General features: G+C 38.5%; 1 long non-coding RNA gene across 1 annotated transcript in view; it reads left to right on the forward strand.

Moving 5' to 3' along the window:
* The window catches only part of LOC144376445 (uncharacterized), a 542,546-nt gene extending 522,756 nt beyond the window's left edge, over nt 1–19,790 (forward strand). Inside the window, exon 2 of the long non-coding RNA XR_013436941.1 lies at nt 18,558–19,790. This is a non-coding gene — a long non-coding RNA (uncharacterized LOC144376445). The remainder of the gene's footprint in view (nt 1–18,557) is intronic.
* Nucleotides 19,791–20,019: the final 229 nt, after the last annotated feature.

Below are 20,019 nucleotides of genomic sequence, written 5' to 3' on the forward strand. Positions count from 1 at the left end.
ACTCCACCCTCATGGTTAAAGGCTCCTCCCCTTAAGAGATAAGTTTCGGCACTGCTAATGGTACATTTCTGGCATCACCACTTCCTCAATAGGGCGGAATAAATTAGAGTGCATCCAAACAAAATATCACTCAACCTTTGAGAAGTTATTTAGACCATGAGGCAAACAAACTTTTCATGTTTTGAGAAAACTAAGAAAATCCAAACACCACCAGTGTGACAATAATAATGAATTACCGTTGATAGTCTTCAGTATTTATGAAAACTTAGCTTTGAGAGATACAAAATAGAACATTTAATGCAATGGTTTTGCTGGCCATGCATGAAGAACTATTGAAGAGGGGCAAAAGTGGAAAAAGCACAATCTCTCAACTTTTGCAAATATCAAAAATGATCCAGGGGGGCTGGGATTGTAGCTCAGCGGTAGAGCGCTCGCATAGCACAGGCGGGACCTGGGTTCAATCCTCAGCACCACATAAAAATAAAGGCATTGTGTTGTGTCCATCTACACCTAAAAATATAAATATTAAAAAAATGCTCCAGGGCTGGGATTGTGGCTTGGTGGAAGAACACTCATGTCGCACGCATCGGGCACAGGGTTCCATCCTCAGCACCACATAGAAATGAGTAAATAAAATAAAGGTACTGTGGTCATCAAAACAAAAAAATAAATAAATAAAAGAAAGAAAGAAAATGTTCCACAAATGTTTTTAAGTTATTTGTGTTTCCATTTACTGACATGACAAAACCTTAAGATAAACTGTCACATACAGTAGCAGGGAAAGAGCCAGGTGCGATGGTGCACGCATGTAATCCCATCGGCTCTGGAGGCTGAGGCTGGAGGAGTGCAAATTCAAAGCCAGCCTCAGCAACATAGTGAGGCCCTAAGCAACTTTGCAAGACCCTTCTGCAAGAAAGAGCAGGTGGCATCCAAAGGTGCCACCCAGTCATATAGGAGGTGAAGCACAGGTCACAATTCAGGGGGAGAGGAGATGTTCCCAAAACAGGCAGAACACCCACAAGTCTTCTAATTAGACAGAAGCTCAGTCCCTGAGGCAAGAATAGTTTGCATCCTTGAGCTTGCAATCCTCCTGCCATAGCCTCTGAAGGCAAAATATCCAGGACCTAAGGAGAATGCTTAGCATAGAATACTATGCAAATAATGTAGATTTCCCAAGGCGCCACCCAGTCATACAGGAGTTGAAGCACAGGTCACAATCTAGGGGGAGAGAGGATGTTCCCAGAACAGCCAGAACACCCACAGGTTTTCTAATAAGACCTAAAGCTCAGACCCTGAAGCGTAAGAATAGTTTTCATCTCTTTGCACCCACCAAAAACTCAATCTGATGCTAAAAATTTTAAATTATAATCCTTCCACTCCACTGAAGAAGTGCATGATGCAGGTACCACCACCCTTGTGTTCACAAAGAAATGAAAAGCCAGGAGTTTGTGCTACATTCAGCATCACTCCCCACACTTTAAAACCCTTCTTAGAAGGTCACCCACAGGTCAAGAGTAGAGGCTCATGTTTGGAAGTCAACCACTAGGGGACCTGAGGCAGGAGGATTGAGAATTCAATGCCAGTCTCAGCAAATTATAAGGCCCTTAGCAACTTGGTAAAACACTGTCTCTAATAAAAAAATAAAAAATGGGCTGGTGATATGGCTCAAGGATTAAGTGCCGTGGGTTCAGTTCCTGGTGCTATTAAATAAATAAATAAGAATAAAAAATTTTAAATACCAGGGAACAAAATATGAGTTCATTCAGGTAAATTTACGTATTATATGTGCATGTAAAACACAAATAGGGTGATATTCTCAAATTAGTTATGAAAATATTAATACTGAAATCACATTGTATTATGATTTCCATGACTACTTCCTTATGAAACATTTCTACATCACTTGAATTTTAAAATAAACCCTTTATTTTCACAATTTAGTAAAATAAAATTATTTCATTTTCTAAATGATACAGAGGCACAAATCTTCTTAAGAAGATCTACTAAGGTGCTAGGGGCATAGCTCAGTGGAAGAGTGCTTCCTAGGATTATGAGGCATATTTGAACCCCAATACCAAAAAGCAAAAAAGAACTATAAGGGGCAAACAAGAAGGAGATTAAAGCTGCAGTCCTAAGGTCAGTTGAGGGTCATCCACAGAAAAATCCAGAAACAGCAAGGGGCAATAGAAGCAGATATCTTACACAGACAGTGGGCAGAGCAGGATAGTTCTGAGAACAACAGACCAATCAGAGTCAGGAGAGGTAGGGAGGGGTTGAGTGGTCAACCAAAGAATTCTGATTCTCCTTCACAAGACAAAGAAGACAAAGGAAAGAAAGAGCAGGCTGCATTTAAATTTAGTACCAAGACCTGGAGGACCTAAAAAGAATGTTTAGCATAATATACTATGCAAAAAAAGTAAATCTCCAAAGGTGCCACCCAGTCATACAGGAGGTGAAGCATAGGTCACAATCCAGGGAGCAAGGAGATGTTCCCAGAGCAGCCAGAACACCCAGAGGTTTTCTAACTAGAAAGACAGCTCAGACCCTGAGGCCTAAGGATAGTTTGCATCCTTGAGCTTGCAATCCTCCTGCCTCAGTCTCTGGAGTGGCTGGAATTACAATAATTCTAAACACTGAAGATGAATGAAGGCAGACTAATATCTGCCTTCATGTCAAAATGATCCTCTCCACACTAATAATTACTTACCCCTTTCCACCACTCCTGAAATGAGTTGGTTATTGCACCTCCAAACGGAGTCACTTTTCCATCTGTTAAAGTTAAAATTGCCTGAAGAAATCATTACATTAAGGTACCCTCCAGAAGGTCTGGAAGAGCTCCACTAACCCATGTCTACAAACCAAAAAGCTCAAAGCTCTTTGGAAGTCAAAACTCCGGAGATTGCTTAAGCATGATAATCCCTGCCCTCTACTCAAGCTGCATCTGTGTTGGGGAAGAGGAAGAGGGTACATTCAGGATATCCCAAAACTACGTAGAAAAGATTCTTAGTAATCCAGAGCCATCTCCTCTTTTAGGTTAATTCTTTGGAGAATATAAAGGCACTTTTTTGGAGGGGAGGGGGGATGCCAAAGTCAGCAGGGTAGAGGTAGAAATAGCTCTGGAAACTTCCTTTCCAGGGTTTCCGTAGTTAGATTTCAGATTAGTTTCTTGTTTATTCACCCTTTCAGAACTGCCTGCAATGTCTTCAGAAATCCATGTACTCAGGGGGAAAGTCAAACCCATTAAATAAGAAGTTGAAAAGTTTAGGAGAGTAATGTACATGTTCATAGTCCTAGAGGTCAGGAGGATAAATAGGTGTGGCAGATTATGGACATGGGGCCTGGTGCTTCTTGATGGTACAGAACAAACGGGAGACTCACAAGGAGTTCAACAATGAGGAGCTGCTGAGACCCCAAGACTCAAGGACAGTTCAGTGGACCATGATGCTGGTGAAAACTAGGGCTGGGGTTGTAATTCAGTGGTAGAGTGCTTGCCTAGCATGGGCGATGCCCTGAGTTCTACCCAAGCATGGGGGTGGCTGGTGACATACCAGCTGAAAACTTTTGAGAAAGAGAGTACATGTTGGACTTACAAATTTTGATAATTTCCTTCCCTTCTCCAAGACAGGCAAGAATTCAATTTAAACTGATGCCCTAAGTGAACCAGATTCTGTTTTCTAGATTTGTTGTTATTTCAGTGTGTGTATGTGTGTTTGTGTGTGGTGGGGGCGTGCCTGTATGCATGCGCATGCAGGTGCACATGCCCGAGTGGCACTGTGGATTCCACCTGGGTCTTTTGAATGCTAGGCAAATATTTTATCACTGAGCTACACCTACCCAGCCCATCTTTTCGTATATCAAGCCAGGGTCTTGCCAAGTTGCCCAGGATGGCCTTGAAGTTCCTGATCCCACTGTCTCAGCCTCTAGAGTAACTAGGATTATAGACAATAGGGCCCAGCCAGATTCTGCTTTAATTTTAGGTGTTGATGCTGTTACTGACAGTCAGCCAGATAACCCGCCTGGCCAGCAACCCTGCAGGCAAAACTCAGTTGTCCCAATGCATAAGAAATAAGGAAGCAAGGAAATACAAATTTTATGCTTGTTGACCAAACTGGGAAGAAGCAGCTAGATTGTTTCTCTTCCAGGCCCTAAAGAAATTGATCACAATTTATAGAAATAAAAGACAAGAGGTATATATGTACAGATGTAGCTTGGCTATGTAGCTGGAGAATGTGTGAATTTCAGCTTTCTTGACAGGAGCTTGGTCAGAACTTGCTGGTAATTTCAAAGGGGATCTCTTTCAGTGCTGTCTATGCATTTGAATTTAACAGAGCTCATTCTGATCAACTTTAACCATGTTCCTATGTGCACTTTTCTCAACTAAGCCTCAATTTCCATAGCCTAGTTTAGACAGAATCTCCCTACCCCGGCTTTTTATCACTCTTAATATTTAATCAAATTCTTCACTCTCCCCACCCTTGATGTCTCATCACACTAGCCTGCCTTCAGCAAGTATCCTGCTCAGTAATTCTAGTAAGAATCCCCCCTACTCTTGATGTGTTGTACTCATTTTCTATCCACCATTACCACCAGCCTGTTCCTTGACTACACTTGTGCTCAATGTCAAAAACAAAAACAAAAAATTCTTCCATACTGCAAAAGTCTAAATGCTTTGACCTATCACAATAGTCCTCAATAATGTCTTCTTTATTCTGGGTCAGATAAATTTTTATTAAAAAAAAGCCCTGCCTATTCTAGACAGCACTGACACGGATTTCCAAGAACTAAGAGACACTAATCAGGATCTTATTGCCTGGTAACCTGAGGTGAGAGGGGGTACAGGAACCAAATCAAAGAATACCACTTTCTCCCAGTATTTTTTCCATTTCTTAAGAGAGAGAGAGAGAGAGAGAGGGAGGGAGGGAGGGAGAGAGAGAGAGATTATTGGATTATATTGTATTTTGTAGCTTGAATTATTGCATTTTGTATATCATAACATATAAAGTTGTGATATACAAAAACACATAAAATAAGTGTTTAAAATAACAATAATGTTCCAGTAATATTTCCATTTACACAATAAAATTAAATGTGGATTATTAATTAATTTTATATTAATATCCTTCCATATTAACATGGAGCCATACTTTTTAGAATAATGGCTTTGAGTGGGGGTTGGACACAATACCCTGGCTATCTAGTTGTGTCACATTATATCCCAACCCCCTCTTATCACAGCCTGAGCTCCTCCAGGGCAGGAGCTCTGGTTAGGAGTCAGAGTGGGAAGCTGCTCATCACAGATGAGCACAGGCCTTTAATTCCATTATCACTTGAAGAGTACCAGGTACAGGACTAATTTTGTGGCTCAGTAGTAGAGTGCTGTCTAGCACTTGTGAGGCATTGGGTTCAATCCTCAGCACAACATAAAATTAAATAAATAAATAAAGATATTTTGTCCATCTAAAAATAAAAATTTAAAAAAAAACTGTATCAGGTACAAAATGTGGAACATGAGAATCTCTGGACAATATTTTGATTTCTTAGATGTCCAATAATGTAAATAAGTTACTAAATTTGTGCCTGAAACTTTTGAAGGTATGAACTCTATTTTTTAATTTAATTTGTTATACTGGGGATCAAAATCAGTGTCTCCCACTTGCTGGCCAAGCACTCTATTACTGAGCTACATTTCAGTCCTTTTTTATTTTGAAATTACAGGTGGGTACCACTATAATGCACACAAATTTAATTCTTAAATAAATAAATAAATCATAGTTGGACACAATACCTTTATTTTATTTGTTTATTTGCATGTGGTGCTGAGGATCGAACATAGCACCTCAAACATACTAGGTGAGCATCTACCACTGAGCCACAACCCCTGCCCCAGAAATTGAATTCTTTATTGTCCCTCTGGTCAAATTACGTCTGATGCTATTTCTTTATAATATTATTTCATCTCAGTTTTTTTTAAAAAAAAGAGATTCAAGAAAACTTAAGTCCCTGTCAGAGTAGTAATCACATTTCCCCAGTGGCAATCAACACGGACTGAATATTATTATATAGGATTTAAGATTTTTTTTAGGGGCTGGGGATGTGGCTCAAGTGGTAGCGCGCTCGCTTGGCATGCTGTGCAGCCCGGGTTCGATGCTCAGCACCGCATACAAAGAAAGATGTCAAAGAAAGATATTGTGTCCACCGAAAACTAAAAAATAAATATTAAAATTCTCTCTCTCTCTCTCTCTCTCTCTCTCTCTGTCTCTCAAAAAAAAAAGATTTTTAAAAAATATTTTTTAGTGTTGATGGACCTTTATTTTATTCACTTATTTATATGCAGTGCTGAGAATTGAACCCAGTGCTTCACACATGTGAGACAAGCACTCTACAACTCAGCCACAACCCAACCCCCAGGCTTTAAGATATTTTTCCAAGGATGTGTATGAATCTATGTGTCCATTTATAATGGATACAAATGAAGACTGTTCTGCTTCTGTTGAGGTATAAATGACAGATAATTATGGCTTATATTTCTATATTTTTTGTTATTTCAGAATGGCTTATAAAGTCCTTTGTACTTGGTCATTCTATTTACATGAGAGCAAGTAGAAATTCTTTTACTCTTTTTTTTTTTTATTAGTTGGTATTGAGGATTAAACCCAGGGACACTTAACCACAGAACCACATTCCCAGGCCCCCCCTTTTTAAAAATTTTTATGTTTTAGTTGTAGATGGACAAAATATCTTTATTTATTTTTATGTGGTGCTGAGGATGGAACCCAATACCTTGCATGTATGAGGCAAACTCTCTACTGCTGAGCTATACCCCCAACCTGTCCAGCCCCCCTTTTTTATTTTTAAATTTTGAGAAAGTGTCTTGATAAGTTGTTCAGGTTCTGGCTAAATTGCTGGGGGGTGGTCTTAAACTTGTGTCCTCCTGTCTCAGCCTCTCAAGTCACTGGGATTGCAGGCATGTGCCACTGGGCCTGGCACAAGTACGAATTATTAATTGAACGATTTTTATAGCAAACGTATATGAAGAGAAAGTAGGTGGGCCCAGTGTGGCATACCTGTAATCCCAGTGACTTGCGAAGCTGAGACAGGAGGATTACAAAATCGAGATCAGCCTCAGCAACTTAGCAAAGCCTTAAGCAACCTAATGTTGCTGTCTTAGAATAAATGTAGTTCAGTGGTAAAGATGCCTGGGTTAAATCCTCAGTGCGAACAAACAAACAAGATAAAGAATGAGACCTAAGTTTTCTTACAGTTTTTAAAAAATGTTTTTAGTTGTAGATGGACACAATATCTTTATTTTATTTATTTATTTTTTTAATGTGGTGCTGAGGATTGAACCCAGTTCCTCACACATGCTAGGCAAGTGCTCTACTACTGAGCTATAACCCTATCCCCTCTTATAGTTTTTGACCTAAAAATCTTTTTAACATTTCTAGAATGATTCCATATGTACTTTTTCATTTGCAAGTCAAAATTTTTACTTAAAATATAACTTAGTTTACATGAGTGATGTACACATTTTATGAAAACATTTGTTGTGTAAACAAAACTTTAATAATCAATTAATATGTACATATTAATGCCTGTTTATCACCCTCTGTTTATGGTTCAAGATGAGGGTGGTGATGATGGTGATGATGATGATGATGATGATGATGACGACGACGATGACAAGGATGATGATGAAGCCTGATTTAGTTAAGAGCATGCTCTGTGGCCAGGCATAGAGGTTGGTGCTTTCCTATGGTCCCAACTATTATGGAGGCTGAGTTTGAGACCAGACTGGGCAATTTAGAGAGTCTCTGTTTCAAAGTTTAAAAACTCTGGGGGTGTAGCTCAATGGTACTGTGTTCCTTCATTCAATCCCCAGTGTCAGGAAGGGTGTGAGGAAAGAAGAGTTGGTGGAAGTGGATTGTTTGAATTTGAATTCCTGGCTCTTACTCTTACTGACTGTGTTGTCTCAAGGAAGTTACTTAATCTCTGGACTTTAATTTCCTTATCTATGAGAGGTGATGATGATGATGATCATGATAATAATAATACCTATCCCAATGGCCAGTTATGAGGATCAAATGAATTAATATCTGCACCAGTTTAAAATAGTGTCTAGCATGCAAATTCTTGGTGAATTAGAATAGTGCCTAGCATAGAGAATGCACAAAGTAACTGAAGTGGAAACCCCTTTCTCCATTGAAAAGTCTTAATTCAGCCTCTCCAGAAATCTTCACCATGGCTGATTTTAGGACTGTCAGCAAAAGAGTCTCTGCAAAAGAGTTCAATGTAGATAAACTTCCTATTTTCATATTGCTCTGTTTTAGTTGGCCACTGGCCAAGAAGATACCATCACTCCAGGTGCTGGGCACCCCCTTACTAGTTTTTCACAAACATATCCAGCATAGTAGTTTGTAGAAATGTGAAAACAAGATCTGGCTTTGAGCTGGGGATTCACAGAGATGTCTACATTTTTAAGATAAGTTACCAACTGGACTCCATGATAACAACTGGCAGGGGGAGGAAAGAAAGGGGAGAAGAAGCTTTCTCCTTCTCAGGTGTTGTCCTTGAAGGGTTAACTTTCCCAAACAGGGAAAGAAAAGGCTGCTTTTATGTAAATTTTTGAAGACTGTGACTTCTGAGTCCCTTCCCTTAAATGCTGGGTATAAAACTCTGAAACTACCTGAACTCGAGGTTCAGGAGGATTAATTGATTATAGCAAAAGCTGTGCTTTCTGAACCTGGATGCAGCCAAATAAAACATTTTCCTGCTATCTTAGGTGCCTTGTCTTGTTTGTCCCTACAACAAGGCAAGTGCTCTACCAATGAACTACACCCCTAGCTCAGCTTTAAATAATTTTCATTTCCTCTTTTACATTTGTAAATATTTTATTGATTTATTTCATTTAATGCCTTTATTTATCTTTATGTGGTGCTGAGGATCAGCCCCAGGGCCTCATACATGCCAGGTGAGAGTTCTATCACTGAACCACAACACCAGCCCTGTAAATATTTGTAATTGTTGTAAGAGATGTTTTAATAAATATTGCAGGATGCAAGAAATCTCCTACAGAGTCAAGGTGCTTTACCTTAGGTGCTTAACCAAGTCAAGTTAATTTACCAACTCTCTCCCAATTAGAGATGTTGGATATGCCCTTACTCCTGCTCCACTGGGACCCAGTCCAGACCCATCAGTCATTTTCCCCACTTGGGATTCATGGTGTCTGTAGTATTGTGTGCACTGGGTATTCTAAGGATGGCCTTAGGCCTTAGCCTTAGCAACCCCATTTTAAAACTCTACTTTGAAACCTGCAGCCCCACCAGGTACAACTATGGATCCCTCTAATATGATAATCAGGCATAGTCCTGACATAAACACTTCACTTCTCCCCAACCTGACAAACTCAGAGTGAGGTCTGTGTCATGTTGCCCTAGCCCCAAAATGGGGAGAGGCAAGAATATCAGGTTTAGGACCACCTGATGCTTTAACCATCAGATGATTTAACTTCAGGGCAAATGATATCACTGAGAAATCTGGTAGTAGCTGACAAGGATTGAAAGGGTGGTCAGAAGCCCCCAAATTTAGTATAAATGATGGAGCAAAGGAACAGACATTTAGCCAGCCGACACTGATTCCCTCATGCTAGAGAGCCTGATGAGGACCAGGATTGACATCCCAATGTGCAATTTGCCTGATCCTCTGCTTTTCCCTCACCATTTTCAAACTCTCCAGCCATATCTTGACCCTGGTGAGAAATGCAACTTCTTCCTATGACCCTCTTCTAAACTGGCCATCAGCACCACCACAGGAGAAGCCTACATTAGTCCCTGACCTGATCACTTCAGCCTGAGTGAGTGTGCATCTGTTTAACTTAGAGCCTAAGGCTTGAGCTTAGCATGTAGAGGGAATGTGTGTCATGAGCCTGTTATGATTAAGAGTGTTTACAGTGTTTAGGGTTAATCTAGAATTGTTTGCTGTGGATTGATTATGTCTATTGCAGTGCCTAGTATTAAAGATTGTCATTTTCTTGATTAAGAACCTATAGAGTGATGGGGCTGGGGTTGTGGCTCAGTGGTAGAACACTTACCTTGAATATGTGAGGCACTGGGTTCAATTCTCAGCACCAGATATAAATAAAAAATGAAGGTCCTTCAACAACTAAAATGAATAAAATAAATAAATAAAAGAACCTATAGAGTAAAATTATATTGAGTGATTTGAGTAAATAAAGCACTGAAAGGGCAGAAGCACGTGGACATTCTTTATTTCTCCCCCTTGACTGCATAAGTTGCACCTTTGCCTATCACAGCAGGTATTGAAGTGGGAGATGGTGTTGGCTGCAAGTCCTCCTAGCCCTAGTAGGGTAGATGATGGAGGAATGATATCCTCATGGACCCCAAGGGAAGGCAGTTATCACTGTCCCCTGGTGCAGGTATTGGAGACTTTTTCTTGAATGAAAGCAATACAACTGCAGGTGGTGGCTCAGTTCCCAAGAAGCTTCTGAGTGCAAGACCAATAATCCTGATAGAGGTGCTTTCTCCATTTTAAGAAGCATCTGCCATGGAATTGTTGGGACATGCTGGGACTCATTAGGTTGCTGACCATAAGGAGCAGTAGCCATAGGCATGCTTTGTCATGTCTGGTTGCAATTGATAAGAAGCTGTAAGGAGCATTAGCAATAGGCACACTTAACAATGACTGATTACAATTGATAGAGAGCACAGCTTCATGGACATGCACAAAGAACGTGTCCTGTTGCAAATATACATTATGTCGATGGACATAATCAGTGGACTTTGACTTTCAATGGGTGAAATCAATTACCAACGTCCACCACCAACTTGGAACTTTATTTAAATCACTTGTCCTGCCACATCAAGGAGGTTGTTCTGAGGACATCAGAGAGACATGCCGACAGGTTGCCCATCCCCAGATCAACTCCACCATTTCCTGACATTCAATTGTTGGCTGGAGAGAACCACCAGACAAGGACATCTCTACTCTTTGTCTAAGAGAAGTAACCTGGCAGTGGAGTTGATTTGGAGCTCGAGGTTGCCCTTAGGATTGTGTCATTAGCTTATAATTTTTAATTAGTTTTCATTGAATGCCAGTTGGGGTGCTCCAGCACACTCAACACTTTTGCATTAATTGTTTATATTTGATGATTGGTGTGATTGAATATATGCTTGCATTTAAAGACAATCCATCCCCGAGTAATTATTAATAGCACCATTGGCCACATCCATCTACCCAGATAATCCTGGGCAATGTTCTCCCACTCTCTTTATAGTGGTTGTGCTGAGTATTGAAGCCAGGAATGCTTTACCCCTTAGCTACATCGCTACATCACCAGTCCTTTTTATATTTAATTTTGAGACAGGGTTTTGCTAAGTTGCTTAGGCTCTTATTATAAGGTCCTTGCTTACCATCTGGATGTCCATCTTATGTGACAGCCTCCATTTTAAGGAAAAAGTTTTCTTCCTGCCCAAAGGCATTTCTGAAAAGGTTCACCACTCCCTCATACCAACCCCACCCTTAACTGCCCACATTAGGACCCCCTGGCTCTGATTCCTGAGTCTGCCCTGTAAAAGTTTCAGAACCCAAGCCTGTTTTGCCTCTCTCTCCTATAGAGAGATGGCCTTTATTTTTCAGCTCTGACAAACAAACTGTCAGGTGTATCTCTGCCTGGTCTCCGTCTTTCATTTCTCGCTTACTTGTTTCTCATTCCTTGCTTTCCCTTCACTCACTAAATTGCTGAGCCTGCTTTCCAACTTGCCACCCTCCTTTCTCAGCCTCCAGAATAACTGGGATTGATTACTGGTTTGAACCATGGCTTACAACTTCTCCTTTTCTTCTCCTTAACCCTCTCCTTCTTTATCTTCTTGGTGGTACAGGTAGTTGAACCCATGGACATTCCACCATGGAGATATATACCCAACCCTTTTTATTATTATTAATTTTTAAAATTTATGAGATAAGATCTTGCTAATTTTCCAAGGCTGATCTTAAATTTGTGATCCTTCTGTTTTAGTCTCCAGAGTAGCTGAAATTACAGATACACACCACGGAGCTCTAAAGTCTTAAGAAACTTTTCCATACCCCCAGCCCACTCACACATTCCTCTTTCTTTTTCCTTCATCTTCATGTATCCTGTTGGTCTTAGGGAACAACTTTGCTTTTTTTTTTTTCCCCTAGACTTCCCTAAAGTTCTTTTTTTTTCTTTTCAAACTTAGTCTTTGTTCCTTCATGATAGACTGAAGTTCATTGAACTAAGAACCCATTCCTTTCCCTGTCTTTAAAAATAGGGAGAAATTGACTGCCAGTCCCTTTCAAGATAGGGAAAAATCATTCTGTATTAATTATTCTTATTATCACATTTATAATAATATAATATAAAATTATTTTATAGCACTTTATGTTAACATATTTTGATATTGTTAAATTATAAAGACTTTATTTTCTCATAACAATATTGTTGTATATTTATATATAATAAATAATATAAAATTTATATTTTAATGTATAATATTCTTATGTTATTTTAATGGTATAAGTTTTAAAACCTAAATTTAATAAAAATTAAATATAATATATTACATTAATGTATTGTTACATCATTGTTCTATGAAACTGGTGTAAACATTCTTATGTTTCCCTACAACCTACTGTGAACATAACTGTCTGAACATGGGATAGTTGTGGGAAAGGTGCTGCAAGATTATTTCCCTAATGAGACAACATCCATCATAGTTGCCTGTATTAATTATCTAAAAGAGAATTTGAGCCAGGGTTTTTATTTATTTTTATTTTTTTAGTTGTAACTGGACAGAATATCTTTATTTATTTATTTATTTATTTATTTATTTTTATGTGGTGCTCAGGATCAAACCCAGGGCCTTGCACATGCTAGATGAGTGCTCTACCACTGAGCTACAACCTCAGCTCCTAAACCATGGCTTTTTAAAAATACTTAACACTTAGTAGAATCAATGAATCTATCTGTTGCCATAATTCCCTTACTCTATTTTCTCTAATTAATATCAGCACTCTTACCCTTTAAGTATAACTCCCATTGCATTTAAAATTTTTTTGTTTTAATTAGTTATACATGGCAGTAGAATGCATTTATGCACTTTGATATATCATACATACGTTACATATAATTTCTCATTTTTCTGAATGTGTATGTTGCAGAATCATATTGGTCATATAGTCCTATATACACATACAGGAATAATGTCTTTTTCATTCTACTATCTTTCCTATCTCCACATCCCCTCTCCTTTTCTCCCATTACTTCCCTCTACCTAATCTAAGGTAATGCTATTCTTTCCTAGTGCCCTCCACCTTATTTTGAACTAGCATCCACATATTAGAGAAAAAATTTCATCTTTGTTTTGTGGGATTGGCTTATTTCATTTAGCATGATATTCTCCAACTCCAACCAATTACTGGCAAATGCCATAATTTCGCTCTTCTTTAAAGCTGAGTAATATTCTATTGAGTATATATACCACATTTTCTTTACCCATTCACCTATTGAGGGACACCTATGTTGGCTCCATAGTCTAGCTATTGTGAATTGAGCTGCTATAAACATTGATGTGGCTGTGTCACTATAGTATGCTGATTTTAAGTCCTTTGGGTATAAACCAAGGAGTGGGAGAGCTGGGTCAAATGGTGGTTCCATTCCCAATTTTCTGAGGAATCTCCATACTGCTTTCCATAGTGGTTGCATCAATTTGCCATCCTACCAGCAAGTATAAGTGTATCTTTTTCCCCACATCCTCACCAACATTTATTGTTGCCTGTATTGTTAATGATTGCCATTCTGACAGGAGTGAGATGAAATCTTAGAGTAGTTTTGATTTGCATTTCTCTAATTGCTAGAAATGATGAACAGTTTTTTTTTTATAAATTTGATGATCCATTATATTTCTTCTGTGAAGTGTCTGTTCAGTTCCTTAGCCCATTTATTGATTAGGTTATTTAATTTATATTTTTTTTTGGTGTTAAGTTTTTTGAGTTCTTTATATATCCTAGAGGTTAATGCTTTATCAGAGGTGCATGTGGTAAAGATTTTCTCCCAATCTGTAGGCTCTCTCCTCACATTATTAATTGTTTCTTTGCTGAGAAGAAGTTTTTAATTTGAATCCATCCCACTTATTGATTCTTGATTTTACTTCTTGAACTTAGGAGTCTTATTAAGGAAGTCAGATCCTAGGCTAAAGTGGTGAAGATTTGGATCTATTTTTTTCTTCTATTAGGTGCAGGGTCTCTATTCTAGTGCCTAAGTCTTTGATCCACTTTGAGTTGATTTTGTGCAGGGTGAGAGATAGAAGTTTAATTTCAATTTGCTGCATATGAATTTTAAAAATTTCCAGTTTTACCAGCACTATTTGTTGAATAGGCTACATTTTTTCCAGTGAATGTTTTTGGCACCCTTGTCTAGTATGCAATAACTGCATTTTTGTGGGTTTGTCTCTGTGTCTTCTATTCTGTACCACTGATCTACAAGTTTATTTTGGTGTCAATTCCATGGCATTATAAGTATTATAGCTCTGTAGTATAGTTTAAGGTCTGGTATTGTGATGTATCCTGCTTCACTTTTCTTGCTAAGGATTGCTTTATCTATTCTGTGTCTCTTATTTTTCCAAATAAATTTTTTGATTGCTTTTTCTATTTCTATGAAGAATGTCATTGGGATTTTAATAGGAATTACATTAAAGCTGTATAACACTTTTTGGTATTATGACAATTGACAATATTAATTCTGCCTATGCAGGAGCATGGGAGATCTTTCCATCTCCTGAGATTTTCTTTAATTTCTTTCTTTAATATTCTGTAGTTTTCATTGTAGAGGTCTTCAACCTCTTTTGTTAGATTGATTCCCAGGTATTTTATTTTATTTTTTGAGGCTACTGTGAATGGCATAGTTTTTTTTTTTTAGTTTCTCCTTTAGTGAACTCAATGCTGATGTATAAGAATGGATTTAATATTTTTTATTTTTTTTTAGTTGTAGTTGGACACAATACCTTTGTTTTATTTATTTATTTTTATGTGGTACTGAGGATCAAACCCAGGGCCTCACACATGCAAGGCAAGTGCTTTACCACTGAGCCACAACTCCAGCCCCAAGAATGGATTTATTTATGGGTGTTGATTTTATATCCTGCTACTTTGCTGAATTCATTTATTAGTTCTAGAAGTTGTCTAGAAGTTGTTGGAATTTTTTGGATCTTCTAGATATAGAATCATGTTCTCAGCAAATACTGATATTCAGATATTTAGATATTTTTCCTCTACTTTCTAAAACAACTTTTCATAAAAATAGAATACTAATTAGCAACAATGAGACATCAAGAGTCTTTGTCTTTTCACATCTAATGGGAGAAAAAGAGTAGAGAATCCAAATGCATTCAATTGAGAATCAAAATTAATTCCCCTCCTTTTTTGTGATTAAAAGGAAAAGAAGGTTTATTGCCTTGCTAGCAAAGGAGAAACACAGGGGACTCCTTTCCTAAAGGCTGTGATCCTGCCCATCAGCAGGAACAGGGGGCTTTTACAGAGGTGATTCAGAGAAAATGGGATTAGGAAGGAGAAGGTTAGGGAAAAGATTAGGGAGAAGATCAGGGAGAAGAAGGTTGGGAAAAGAAAAAAAAAACGTGTAAATTTCAAAACCCCAAGGGATATAGTCAAAGTTTTAAATGAACCCCTGTTACATTTCCCCACTGTCAATTTCTTGCTTCCATTTCTATGGAAAGTGGGCAATGACATCTCCAAGCTACTTTCTGCTGAAAGGGGGAAATAACCCAAAGTCCTTGTTCTCTATTTGGTGGGGTGTGGACAGTTAAGGGAATTCAGCATCAGAACAGTCCAGAGCTCCACTGTGGCAAATGGCAGGTGACAGGACATGGCATATGTAGAACAGGGATGCAGCCACCTTGTATCCTCAGCATGGAAATAAGTTTCTTCATTCTTGAGAGGGGCTCTTTTGTCATGTTCCACCCTCTACCTTTCATAATGGCCCTCTAGTTTTTTCACTCTAAATAAAACAACATAAATGGGGAAATCTCAATATTCCTTAACAAATTATGTACTTGCAATGACAGGTGTGGCATGAACTCACTTAAGGTATTCTGAAAGATAGGGATAGGATTGAAGCCAGGGCCCAAGGCAGAAGCTAGTGCTGGTAACAGATAAGTTGAGAATGAGAAGGCAAAAGTCAGGGCTTAACCAAAAGGCAAATGGACAAAAAAGGGGCTTATGTTTTCCCATTCACTGTTTTGCTCTCCTACTTAACAACTAACTGAATAAATTCATGAAATGACTACTTATTTTTTTGTTTATTTGAAGCAGGGATAAAATTTCATTGAGAAATATTCTCTCACAATCCATAAAACCAATGAAGACAAATATCATTATGTTATCATAAACCAAATAAGGTTTATTTAATTTGCAAAACTTCTTAAATGTCTAGAAAAGGAAAGGCACAGAAAGGAAAGTGTCCCTGTGACAAGGCATATTCCAGGCTCAAGATCTGGGCACCACTCCACCCTGTGCCTTTCCAACCCAACTGAGGAAGGTGTGAATCTGCAGGGCTCCTGTGCGGGGATGACAGCATAGGACAGTGGATCAGAAACAGAAATGAGTTTCAGAGACCAAGAAAGCAGGAGCAGGCTGTGGGAATGCCCCTAGGGGACACATATGGCCTCCAACAGGTTCTTCTTTCTTTCTGTTCTTTTGCATCTACTAATCTACTGGGACAAGGACCTCATCTGCAGCAGCATGGGGCTGCCAAGACCAGACAGGTGCTTAGACAGAATCTCCAATCCTATCTATGTGGAAGTCATTTCTGTGCCTTTAAGAATTCTGCTCAGCAGCCCTAGTAAACTAGACTGGGTTCTGGTCTCTTCAAGGCTTTCCAAGTTTGGGAATTTCCCCCCAACCCTGTTCTCTTTCCAGATGAAGCTTTAGAGTTGCAGAATTATGTGCCTGCTCCTACAGGAGAGAAAAAAATGAATTTTATTCATTTTTGCATATGTAGTGCTTTTAAAATTGATTTATTTATTGGCACATATTAAACTGTACATATTGGGAAGGGATTCATGTTATCACATCCATCCACTCTTCTTCCATCTTCTCTTCACCCCTTCCCAGTCCCTAATAATCCCTATTCTATGTTAAAGTATTTTATTTTAAATTCCACATTTGAGAGGGAACATGCCATACTTATAGCTATTTTCACAACGTGTGGCAAAAGGTAAGCACTCTGTATATGCTTAAGTTAGTACTAATGCAGAGTTTATGACGTTGAAAGTAAAAGGATCATTAAACACAGTAGACTGTGGTCCTGTAACATGCTAAATATATGTACTTCTGACAATTTTAAAGTGAATCTGATAGCCAGGCAATAGTGAGTCATGCATGTAATCCCATCTACTCAGGAGATTGTGGTAGAAGTTCTAGGACAACCTAGAACTTTAGTAAGACCTGAGAAATTTAGAACTGAGAAATTTAGTAAGACCCTGTCTCAATAAGAAAATAAATATAAAGTGGATCTGGTACAAAAATGTGAAAAATCCCCTTACATTAGGGAGATGTTTAAATGGCCTCATTTATGCATTTGTCCTTGATTGGTGTTATGTTTTTAGCATAACAGTACCAATCATGTAAGAATAAATATAACTTTAAAAGAGTTATTAGTTGTATTATGTTTCAGGAACTGTCACTTTATTTTCATTTCCTTTTACCTTCTTCAGTACTGAGCATTGAAGCTGGATCACTTTAGAACAGAGATACATCCCCAGCCTTTTTTATCATTCTGAGACAGTTACTCAGCCAGGCCTCAAATTTTCACTCTTTCTGCCTCAGCTTCTCTAGTAGCTAGGATTACAGGTGTATGAGAAAACTGTGCCTGAATAACCTATATGATTTCTTAATATCTAAAATCTACTTTTTGAAATCAACAATTTTGTTCTCATTCACAGGTTAATCAATCACCACCACTGTGACTTAGAAAATTTAAATGTCACTTGAATCTATTATAAGTTGAGATAAGAATTTGAATCTGAACCCCGTATTTAGTTATTTGGTATTTAAGTCTATAGCTTGCCCTCCCTCCCTTTCCTTCCCTCCCACCACCTCTCTCTTCTCCTTAATCCTTTTAATGTAGAAATTTATCTGTACAGAAACAAAACAGGAAGCTGAGAATTCCAATGAAGACTGAAGAATTGAAGATGGACCTTCTCTCAAACAGTCTTCCCCAAGAGGTCCTAAATTTCATTCTCAACTATAGCATAGCCTGTGCTTTGATTTGAAATAGTGAATTAAGCATTTGTAGAAGAAGAAGGTACATGCCCTAAAGAAATGCTATGTGACATAGGGTATCACATATGTAAAGGAAACAGAGAAATTGGCATTTCATAATAAGTAACCCTTTGTAAAATATTTTAACCTTAATCTAATTAATAACTGATACCATTTTGATTTATTATAATGGCATTCAAGATGATTGCTTTTCTTTTTGTTTTGCTTTTTTGATTTATTCTTTTTAGATATACAGAATAGTTAAGTGAAGACGATTGCTTTTCCACTGAAGTTCATCAGACCCAGCCTTCTGAAGCAATTTGCCTCCAAGAGTACCATCACTACCCAACAAAATGAACTCTACATTAAGACTGTGCAAGAGAGCCATATATAAGCATCTGAATGTTTAGCAGCCACTCAATCCTTTGCCACTTTTCTCAGCCCTAACACTGTTTCTCCTGATCTAGAGGCCAAAATTATGGACCATTTACTCCTGTGTGAAGCAGGCTATGGATTCTGCAGAGATGACACTGAGATCCCAGTTGCTTTTGACACTGAGCTCAGAAGATTCTAGGCCATGGCTACTCCCCTACATTTCTACAGGAAACTGCTCCGTAAGCCATAGGGGCTGCTATATTGGGCCTTCCCTTGACTCCATCAGTTGCCTACAGCCCAGATACTAAGAAACATGCCTAGTTCCTCCTACCTGCCTCCCTGGAACTCTATGCCCATGACAAAGAAAAACTCAAATTCAGCCTCAGGAGAGTGCCCTGCTGCAAAGCAGCCATGAAGTCACTTGCCCTGACAGATTCTCTTGGTCACATTCATGTAGTCCTGGAGAGAGGCTTCCCAGAAACATGTTGATCTTTAAACCTGGGCCATGATCATTGAGTCCTACAAGTACTGAGTGTTCAATTTGAGGGATTATACCTTTCAGACAAATGTAAGATTTTTCTCTTACTCATGTCTCTTTGTTTACCTACTAATAGGCAAGAGATATTTGATTTTCTTGCTCAACAGTAGACAGAAAGAAGAGAGAACAGAGATGGAGGAGTGCTGCATGTGTGGATGCAGTACTGCACAACACTATTGTTGGAAAGTAAATGCTGCATTCACCCTAAAAAACAATCTGGCAATGCTCAGGAAAGTTCAGGTAATACTCTTTTGAGGAAACAGTTATGTTTATGGGCACCTGCCCTAGATAAATTCTCCCACAGGTGCATAGGGACAATTATGTGTGGTGATAGGGGACAGCAGCAATACAAATGTCCACTGCAGGACAATGGAGAGGTAGGGTGTGCTGAGGCACATCAGAGGCTACTATGTCAGAGTTAAAAGCTGCAGATGAAATGTACATAAAAAGATCTTAGTAACTTGTAAAGAAGAGCTTTGATTGCAGATTAGTGGTAGAGTTCTTGCCTGGCATGCATGAAGCCCTGAGTTCACTTCCCAATGCTACCACAAATAAAAAAATAAATAAATCAACAAACAAACAAACAACAAATGTTAAAAATTCATTCTTAATAAAATTAGATATGTCTCCTAAAACTTTGTACATCAAGTGAAAATATAATCACCTATAGAATGAATCACTCCTCTTCCTATAACTTGTCCATGGTGATCTGTGAAAATGGTTCACTATTGTCTTGACACACAAAACTCCACAAAATCTTACAAATAAAGAGGTTCAAATCTTTGTGTTCACTTTTA

The sequence above is a fragment of the Ictidomys tridecemlineatus genome, chromosome 3 (genome assembly GCF_052094955.1).
Source record: "Ictidomys tridecemlineatus isolate mIctTri1 chromosome 3, mIctTri1.hap1, whole genome shotgun sequence".
In the NCBI taxonomy this organism is placed as follows: domain Eukaryota; kingdom Metazoa; phylum Chordata; class Mammalia; order Rodentia; family Sciuridae; genus Ictidomys; species Ictidomys tridecemlineatus.